The sequence below is a fragment of the Glandiceps talaboti genome, chromosome 10 (genome assembly GCF_964340395.1).
Source record: "Glandiceps talaboti chromosome 10, keGlaTala1.1, whole genome shotgun sequence".
Lineage (NCBI taxonomy): Eukaryota > Metazoa > Hemichordata > Enteropneusta > Spengelidae > Glandiceps > Glandiceps talaboti.
This window is the reverse complement of record NC_135558.1, coordinates 19015603-19026534: the sequence shown is the minus strand read 5'-3', so window position 1 is coordinate 19026534 and position 10932 is coordinate 19015603.

The window sequence follows — 10932 nt, the reverse complement described above, 5'->3', positions numbered from 1 at the left end:
GTCTGGGCCTGTCCTGATATGACATCAATTAAAGTAAATAAATCCAGCTTGCTTTAATTTTTTAGTCTAGAGGCTATCCGTGGCTTCCCATCTATTCTCATGTCTAGCTCAAAGAGGAACTGAGGTGAAATTTCAAATTCAAACTACCCTCCCAGTCATTAACATCATGTCTTTGTTAATCACAGAATTCTGCCCTACAATATAAGTTTTAATGTTTATTGGGATGGGGGCAGTTACTTAATGTCCTAATATGGTACATTATCATATCAGGCTGCGACTTATACATTATTTACACCATTCTAACAGTTGGTGGTTTACTCAGTTGCATGGACATCTTTCGGTTCATGATTTCTCAGTGAGCGTCGACATGGTGAAGAGAGATCTTGAGATCTAGACCAAATTTTGTTGATCCTTTTATGTGTCAAATTTATCGAACACACTCCAATAAAATGTGACTGAATGGCTTAGCCGCTTTATGTCCGGTCCCTTATTTCTCATTTTTTCACGTGTTTTCGATTACGCTGGGTGTTTGTCATTTCTTCTATGTTAACAACGAGTCATCCAAATCTCGTTCCTACTCTCGCGATGACAGACACATTTCAAACTCAAAAGTGAGTTCTGTACCATATAAGTAACATTTCAAATCCCAGAAATAAATGCAAAAGGTCAACTCAACATTGTCGCTGAATTCTCGTCATAATGTACTGTTATATTACGAACAGTAACCAGGTATATTGCTTGGGTTGTATTACTCATCATTAATACATAAATAAAATATAAACTCTTTGAACTTGTCTTTCACGGTAAAACTACACGGAATTGGTTAGAGAATAAATGCTAAACAAAAAAACCCAATGTTTAAAACTAAGGGCCATTTTTAACCCGTCATGGGTTGTATTGTATTGATACAGGTGAAGATCTAACTTGTTTGTATACTTATATACACTTCTGCTCCGATCCATTATTTGGTAATATACACTGGGAAAAGGACAGGTGAAAGCCTCGGCTCTGGGGACTGTGTCTTTGACGTCACTCAATCAAGGACAAAGTGTAACCATTTAAACTTACACACGGTGATTGATCATAGAGACACGCATCAGAAGTACCTGAGTACATACGACAAGTGTAACGGTTTCCAGGTCAATTGATCGTTTCAGCACTATATGGGAATAACTATATTGATCGCGACTGAGAAATCAATAAACAACTTACTTCAAATGGAAATTCATCTGTGTTTGTAAACCATAGTATTCAATTTGAACTTTTCTTCCAAACACAACTTGAAAATTTTACCTGATATTTTCGACTGCACACTTCAGTCTTTGTCAACAGATTGACCCGCTATTCAGTACACGTGACCTTATGGACACGTGACTCTAATAAGGGGTCATGGGTGACTGGAAAGTTCATATCGCCCCCGTCTCAGTGATGGTTTAAGAGCCCGGATGTAAATAGATTTTTTCACTCCCCGTTGAAAATATCTAGTTTTGGTGTCAAACAACTTACTGTTTTGGACAATCAAGAGTATTTAAGTGATGATTGGGTACTCACTTTGGATTTTTAATTTATAAAAGAATTTAATTATGGCTTCATACTTAAAAAAAATCGATGTGAAACAACATATACAAAGTCTGTGTTTGTAACTCAATAAATTGCAAACAGCGCTAAAATGAGTGAAAAGTTTGTTGTGGTACGTACAATAACAAAGATTTTACACATTTATATTATCTTTTGAAATGTATTGGGTTACAAACATGGACTTGGCATATGTTGTTTCACATTGCTATTTCAAGTAGCCATGATACAGTTGTTTTATAATTTAAAAAACAAACAAAACCCCCAAATCCTCATCTACACAAGGAACCTTCCACATAAGTGTATCATTCACATACCTAGGACAGGGCTGTGAACATAGCTGTACCAACTCAGTTGAGCAACGGGGACTGTACCAGCTCTGGCCAACACGCTGGCTGTAACATACCTAGATTTGACAGACACGTAACTGGTATGCCAACATCATTGTAATACGGATGTTAAAAATAGCAATGCAGCATAGGTATTTATTCCATCCGTGTACACAAGCTTTTTCCCACAGCCGTGTACCAGCTATGTGAGCATAGCTGCAACGTAGATATTTCCCATAGCCATGCACCAGCTATGTCAACATTGCTGTAATAGTGGTATTTCCTACAGTCATGTATCAACTGTTTGAGCAATGCTAGTCGGATATGAACAAAATGGTTGCTAGAGGGTAACGTATTATTCCACTACAACTGTTACATAGATGTGCACAAGTGTGTGTAGGTGTGCAGTACATAGCTATGGTACTGGGATGTGCAAAACAGTACAAGTCGTGGCACAGAAGTGGTATTTCTCATCCATGCAACAGGAAGAAATATACCCCTGTAACGGGGCTGTGGTGCACAAAGTCGATAATAAAGCGCGCGCTCTCTCTGTGCATGACTTTCTCCCTCCCTCCCTCCCTCCGTCTGTCTGTCCGCCTGTCTGTCTGTCCGTCCGTCCAGTGGTCCATCCTATCTATACCTTCAACTTGATGTAAGAGCGAATAAAATAATTCGATGTAGCTTTTTCAAATTCCAATTATTTTGAAAGGTGTGCTGCCTTCAAGGGCTGTTGAATTTCACTCTTAACATCACTCACACAAACAATTCTAATGAGCGTCATTCTGAATCATTCGTACTTATGGATGAATTCGAAAAGTGGTGTAATGATTTCCGGCTCTCGAAGGCAGCACACTTCGACAATGACAAATAATTACGAGTGAAAATTGTCTTGTGGAAGTTGTTGTGGAGATGAAATCGGACACAGTTGAATTGGTCACAATATAAATGTTATAAAGTGCGTCAAACGAACCAATCTGTCAGAAATACCATGAAAGATCAACTTCATGACAGTGTGTATTTTCTTCATATTTTTTACCTTTAGCATATTATTTTCTATCAACTTAGATAGATCGAAAGTTTAATTCAAACCATATGTTGAGTTCTGAACACAAAAGTCGCGCTTTCAAAGGGGGTGATGTCGATCGTTCGTAAATAATACAATGGTTCCTTGAGTTAAATCTTTCTGTTCATCACATGAATCTGTTAATTCGTCGTCGTTTCAACATATACACAAATAATCTAGTAACCCATTGATGCAGTCTATATTGTATAGAGTGTAATGGACGTCTTTAGAAATATTACTGATAATAACATATGATTTTTGAACTGTCGTATAGCAGTGCGCTCAAAATTATCAAAAAGTTCAACTTCGATTGATCAAGTGACAAGATTAATATCGGGCAACAATGGCTGAAAATACGTATTATTGATACATTATTAAAATTTAATTTGGTCGCTTCTTTCGATGCATTTATATCGAACATCATATAATACATGTACTCTTGGGTAATTAGAAGGGAGGTGTTGTATATTTATCGAAGATCCGCGTTGAAGGCAGCATAATTTGAAAATAATAATACAAAACTGCGCCTGATAAATATCTTGTGGATGTTGTTGCGGTGAGGAAATCGGACACAGTTGATTTGAGCATGATATGGATGCGTGACAACGTGTGTCAAACGAAGTATTTAGTCAGAAACCATCACGGATGATAAGCCCTTAAGAAATGCCCCTTTTTAATTCTCTACATTGTTGACCTTGTTCCATTTACTATGACAACATTGAAAGTTAAATCCAAGTCACTTGAGATCTGGAAACAATTTTCGCGCTTTACAAAAACAGCCAGGTTGATCGCTGCAAGTAAACTCACCAAAACAATAAGCAAAAGGTAAAATCCTCCAAGAAATATACCAATCTGTTAATTCACCGTCGTTCGCAAATTCAAACTCAAAACATCGTATACCATAGATGTAGTCTGTGTAATTGAAGCTGCCTCTTTAGAAATAATAGCTCAGTAATGCTGAAAAGAAAATGTGATTTTTGAACCTTGGCAGTATGATAATATCAATACCTCCATACTTAAAAAAATCAACTTCGATTCAAGTAACGAGGAGATTAATATCGGGTAGTAATACTCAACATATGTAATGGTTAATAGAAACACATCATTACAATTTAAAATATTTCACTTTTGTGAACAAAAGTAGAATGTGCCTCATGGACGATCGTCACTGAAAATTCAAGTTCTTAAAACACCTCTAAAGCTTTGGAAATAATAAAAATAAATGCTATGGTCCACTGCACGCACTGTCGTTTCCAAGGAAATTGACCAGACTTAAACAATTGACATAACGTTACAGATCAAAGGCAATTAATTAGCGAGTTTCGGTCTTCACAGCCTTACAATTTAAAATAAGTATCTGTTGAGAGTGTCAAAGCACATCTGTAACTCGGAAATACAGTAACACAGTTCAGAGAATGATGCATCCTTCGAATCCTATATAGCCATATGCATGTCATAAATGAAGTGGTTATATTCGATGCCATGAGAAAGAAACGTTTCAACTAAAAGCTTGCAATGAAGAAAAGTATTTCAACAAAAAAGCTTTTGATGAATATAAAGATGGCATTCTTGACGTTGAAAGAGAATGGGATCTGATACGAATCGTTGTAAGTTTAGCTTCGGGGCCACCCAAATGCAAAAGACTTATGTTGCATTGACAACATTGTCATCAACATAGTCGACTCTAAGGAGGAACTGTGCCTTTAGTTCCTTTTCGATTTCAATTTGTGTCTAGGTTGTAAAGACTTTCACATCAGTCTATTTCCTACATTTACTATAAAGAAAATTAGATTGGCTTTCTCATCAACTTGAAAACCAACAGAGCGTAGAAGCTGGTCCCAACTGATATCTTGAAAAAAATTTGGACGATGGCAAGGCAAGACACAGCTTTACTACAACAATACTAAAGTGTTTTTTGTTGTTGACATTTTGCAATTTTTATTTCACAAGCACAGATATCACTTCACACAAAACGGTGTAGTTAAATTTGTCGGATCGAAGCTCTTAAATAGCTTTGGTGTCAACTGTATATCTCCCAGATCATAGTGTACTACAAGTAAATAATGCAATACTACGCATTGACGCAAATACATATATTATCAGGTTCGGTTGTGATATACAATTTCTTACTTGTTAATCGACAATTGCCGCTCCGAAATGGAATTGAACAAGGTCGTTATTGCTTAGTTTGGGCCATATGCAGTTGTTGTTAAAGACCAAATTTTATTTTCTCCCGCAATATTGACTTGTTTGTTAAACATTGAATAAGTGTTGAACCTACACTTGTACATCTAATGGCCTTTAATACTATGATTAAATGAACGACTGTCGCTGTGTACACGCAACTGAAGTTGAGAATAATAAGGGATTTTACGTCTCGTTACAGATCTCGTGAGATATACAAACATGCTTAGCAACAACGGTTGTCAAACATGTGATTGTGGTCAAGCTTTCGATGTAGCCAGGTGCGATGATGTTGAGAACAATAGTGTTGTTAAAAGTTTGACACTTTCAGCTTGACTACCCTCATTTGGTTGCTATGGATGCAATGGATCACGCGGGATCTCGTGAGATCGATATCTGCCGCGGGACGAAAAATGGCTTATTGTCGCTCCGCTTTTGATGCAAGAAAGTAAATGTCAAATTAAAGTAGATACAAACTTCAAATTGTTTTCTTAATTAAACTATTTCTTGTTTTTCTACTTTAGCTTTACAACATTTTGTGTCGGTTTTTTTTCGAACTCATATCGGGTGCAATTTGGTTATAACTCTTAAGGAAGAAATGTGGAATTCTGTACAAACTGAGTCACATTTTACGATCAAGTATTTTATTTCTTTTGTACAATGCCTTTATACTTCCTCATATTTCTTATGGCCTACAGGTTTAACGCAGCACTTACCCAACATATCTGAATTGCAGTCTAGCCGCCCAAAAATGATTGTTCACACGATGCTCTTCAAATCTCACGTGAACCATTCCGCTCCCAGCTAAACATTCTTTATATTTACAAGCTTCACAAACTCTTAATAGGTTATTTTATTTACCGTCTGGTTCACTTGGATTCGAGAAAAATAATTATAAAATCGCGAAAGTCGTGAAGTCTCGCAAGTAATAGTAGATGCAGAAACTGACATCAACTTAAAAAGACAATATAAAAGTATTATTCCAATCTGTAATGGCTGTACATCTGATAGGAAGAAATAAACAACACAGGCTGAGACCATTTGAAAAACAATGGAAAACCTGAACTAGACATTCAACACATGAAAAAAATATATTATAAAAATGAAATAAAAAATCTACCTATCCCACCTATTTTAAAATTGAATGTAATCGGAACCACACAAATTTTTTTTTTACGCCTTCTCGTATTTCAAAAGTAAAAGTTGACAACGCCATGGGCAAAATGGAGATGTATGTGATAGGTCTAAGAAGAACGGGGAGATAAGACCCAATGAAAGAGACAACAATTGAAGTCAACCACGTTTGTTGTTTGTAATCAGTAGACACTCGGAGAGAAAACAGGTATATAATTACCAATGTGAATAACTGTTTTAAAAAATTAAGGAACCTTCAAGTTATCATTTTTCACCATTGTGCAAACTTATAATCGGCTATTTCATCCTGACGGCCCTAGTGATGTCCTTCCGGGTTATCTGATCAGTGCAGTGGTAAAAATAAAGTAAAATAGGCCTGATACATTACAATATAAATACAACATTAATCCCAGTATATATATCTTACCCAACTCATGTGAAACCCACTTCTCTCCTCATATCACAACTCTGAGAGTTTAATTTGATTGATATAGGTTGATATTATGGTAACTAACCTTAACTTTAACCCTAACCCTAACCCTACTGGCAGCAATATGATTTGGAACTGGTGGCAGTGATGTGATGGCAAAAAAACCAACAAAATGATGCAAAGTTAGACAACACAATAAGTCAAAGTAAAATATGACCCTCCCCTAATCCCACTTTCGAAAATGTGGCCCTCCCCCGACAGCCGAATTGTAAAAAGTGACCCCTCTAATTCATCCGGCCCTCCCGCTTTGTGAATGCTGAAGGCCCCCTTACGATGGTAAGTTTACGGCCATGAATACCAAACATCAACTACATGTATATAATCTAAATTCGCTAATGACATTGCCAATTATATTTTTTTTTAAATCCCATTCGAAAAAGAACAGCTTACTTTCAAATTGTAATATATTGCTAACAATCATAAGGTTTACGTTTACTTTCAAATTTCATGCTGTATTATATATTTCATCACTTTTTTCAGCTTGGATTTCTTATTGACATATATAAGTAAATTGTCATGAATAGTAGTCAAAGACTAGTCAGGGAAAGAAAAACGATAGAAAAATTAGCGTTATTAAACCACCCCAAAAAATCAAATCAAATCAAATCAAATCACTAACATTTTCGCCGATCCCTGTGATAGTAGGATTGGGCAAAAAGTGTATAACCGCGGTCGAAAAGTATCAGTAACCTAAAGGGTCTTTTTAAACTAACACTGAGTGATATAGGCACAAGTTCAACTTGATGCAATTTTAAAATCGTATGGAATTGTCGGTGATCTAACATCATGAAATGACTCTCCACAACCCAAATTTCAAAATGTCTCTATTTCTTGGAGTGGCTTTCCCCTTTAATTAACTGCCGTGTCTGGATCTAATTGGCTGAGATGAAGTTTAGAACTCCCTAAGTTAGAGAGGAGTGCAGTACCAATATTGCCTGGACACTATATATAGCCCAATGCAATAACCACCGTATTCCCATTCACTCTATCTCCTACTTTAATATAAGTACTGAAGACTCCCTTACATAATATAAGGTGAAATGATATAATGTAGTAGTGCTGAAGTGTTCTGTATCACACATAACACGCACCGTCAAGACCTCCCGGGGGCGGTACCAGTGGCCAGCTCTGGTAAGGGTGTGTAGCAAGTGCTGGAAACCCCAAGCCCTATTTTAGACCCACTTTGACCAAACATCCACACCCCATTTTAGACCATTACAGGTTTCTAAAAGATGAAAGTTTTACACTTTTCTTAGGAGGCAACACTCTGGGGGAATTAATGGCAGTTATGATTTGGTATAGGACGTTGGAAGACATTTTAGACCAAGCCAAATAATAAATAGTGCAAAGTGGACCCCGTTTTAGACTCTTCAGCTCGAAAAAACAGACTCCATTTTAGACCCAAGGGCTAGAAAACACATCCCAAAGGGCGGCACATATACATATACTCAAATAAGGGGAGTAGCCCCCCCCCCTCCCAAGACCTATACTATCATCGTTTCCATACCAGGCATCATGAGTCTAAAATGTTCTGTGTAAAGTTGTCGAAAACTCCCCAAGTCGGTATCACCATCACTGCTTTCAACATGGAGTCAACCATTATTACTTTTAGCGCTATTATAGATACATGTACTGTAGTCTGAAAGGCTGGTATGAAACATCCAAACTTTGTTCCTCTTACGTAACCTCTCGCTACCCCACCCACGTCAAGTAAATTATTAACTAAAAGGACATGTGTCAAGTAATCATGGCTGACTCCGGGTTAACAGCAGCTATTGCTGAACAAGATCGTAAGATCGAGGGATTATTCGCAAGTGGTACTACCGACTTGGAGACTCTTCGACAAGTTTACTCGGAAGATTTGAAAGTTATGGCACCATACTGTTACAGTAACATACATTTGTACATGTATCCTCTCTCAGCGAATATTGAAATAATTCAGCCTGGACAACCTACAACACATTCAACAAGTCTTACCAATGGCATTTTAGTAGCTTCCATGATCATAGTATGCCCTACTTAACTCTGATTGTATGGCCTGTAAATAAATAAATAAATAAAAAAATACATAAATAAATAATTAAACTGTACTCAAGGTCACGATACTGAGGCCGGGGGGGGGGGGGGGCTATTCCCCTTATTTGAGTATATGTATATGCCGCCCTTTGGGATGCGTTTTCTAGCCCTTTGGTCTAAAATGGTCTCTGTTTTTTTCTAGCTGAAGAGTCTAAAACGGAGCCCACTTTGCATTATTTTCGATTTTGCTTGGTCTAAAATGTGGTCCACTGTTCTTTACCAAATAATAATTGCCATTAATTGTCCCAAAAGGTTGCCTCCTAAGGAAAATGTATATGGATCTAAACTTTCATCTTTAAAATCCCGTGTAATGGTCTAAAATGGGTATTGACTTGTAAACTGATAAGACAGTGATAAAGTAGGAAATAGGAAAACATTGAGAGGAATAAAATATCGACGGGTGCATAATGTCGAGATAGTATGTGACAGACATAGGGAAGAACCATTTAATTTCGGGGGGGGGAGAAGGATTTTGGGAAAAAACATTGTCGGCAGGTGGAGAAAAAAAGAAAATAATTTGACCCCATAATGGCTTGAGAAAAAATTGTTCCAAGAGACAGAAGTAAAAAAAATTGCTGCGATGTCCTAAAAAATGGTAACCGAGAAAAAAAAATTCCATTGCTTCTGCATATTGAAAAAATAATTTGATGCATGACTGACAATAGAAAAAAATTGCTGTCACAGTAATGGGGAAAAAATTGCTGCCATACCCCCCCCCCCCCACCCAGAAATCAAATGGTTCTCCCTTAGTACACTGTACTTGCCGTAGTAATCATATTTGTAACAGTCCATTTTCTTTCACAATACTGCAGCTGTAGCAGATTTTATCAATGAATTCAAGTCCAACGGCTTAGCAAAGCTGTGCTTTGACATACAGGAAGTGGGTAGAATCGATGGAGACACGGCCTTTGAACGCTCTAACTTTGAAACGTTCAAAGGAGACGGCACCAGTGTGGCTGTAGGCAAAGTTCTCGTCATCTGGAAGAAGGTAGACGGCGTTTATCTCAAGGTGGCTGAAATCTTCAACAACAACAAATAAATCTATTTGCTGTACTTGATGAGGGCATCATTGGAACTTCTATAATTTTAAATTCAATTTAGCAAATAGAAATAAGCACTGACTTTAAAAGGTCATTGATCAGATCTGGACATTTATCTGAACTGATACGCATCCCATTATTAGATGAGAAAGATCGTTAGTATGATGTTATTCATGCATGATGAATGAATTGAATGAATGAATCATTGAATGAATGACATTGTGCCACAATGATCTTTCTCATCAAATGATTGAAATGACGAGAAAAGGAGAGATTAGACTCGAGGCAGTTTTGGGAGAAATAACTGATTTTATAATGCTAATATGAATTAAACATTAGGGATGATAATCTATGTAATTAAATGAATTAGAGTCCCTCAAGATATCTTGACTATTTTGATTTCTAAATACTCTGATGGGCCTTCAGTGATTACGTGACAAATTGTTTTACTCTCTGATCTTTGCACTTAGCTGACAGATCATGTAACTACATTCGAGTCACTCTCGTACCTCCACTTGTAAACGGGATCACTTGGACTTTACTGCATTAACTTGTGTACCGGGATCACTTGGACTGTAGGGAATTAAATCAGACTGTATTCAATGTTCATGGTTGACTTGGATCATTTTAGAAGTAGCCACGGAGCAGATCGAAGCTCCTAGTCTTGGCCTAGCTGTTGTCTTCAGCCCGCTTCCTTCTCATGAATCAACATTAAATTCTTATAAACATAAAATAAACAAATGATTGGATGATAAAATAATCAGCACCATAAATGAATAAAACGGAAGTTTTACCGACGCCTTGATTCAATGCAAATGATATTAACTAATATGAAAACTAGCTGAACAATATGAATTTTAATAATGTTAGTTTTAATTATATATAGTGCTTTCCAACTCTGTGCTCAAAGCGCTTTACAATTATTACCCTAGCCTGGTACTGATCTACAGCTGCACAGCGGCCTTTAAGACTTCCCTCAACTGCCTAGGGAGCATACAATCCATTGCAGCCTTTATAAGCGCACAGATTAAATCATTCACA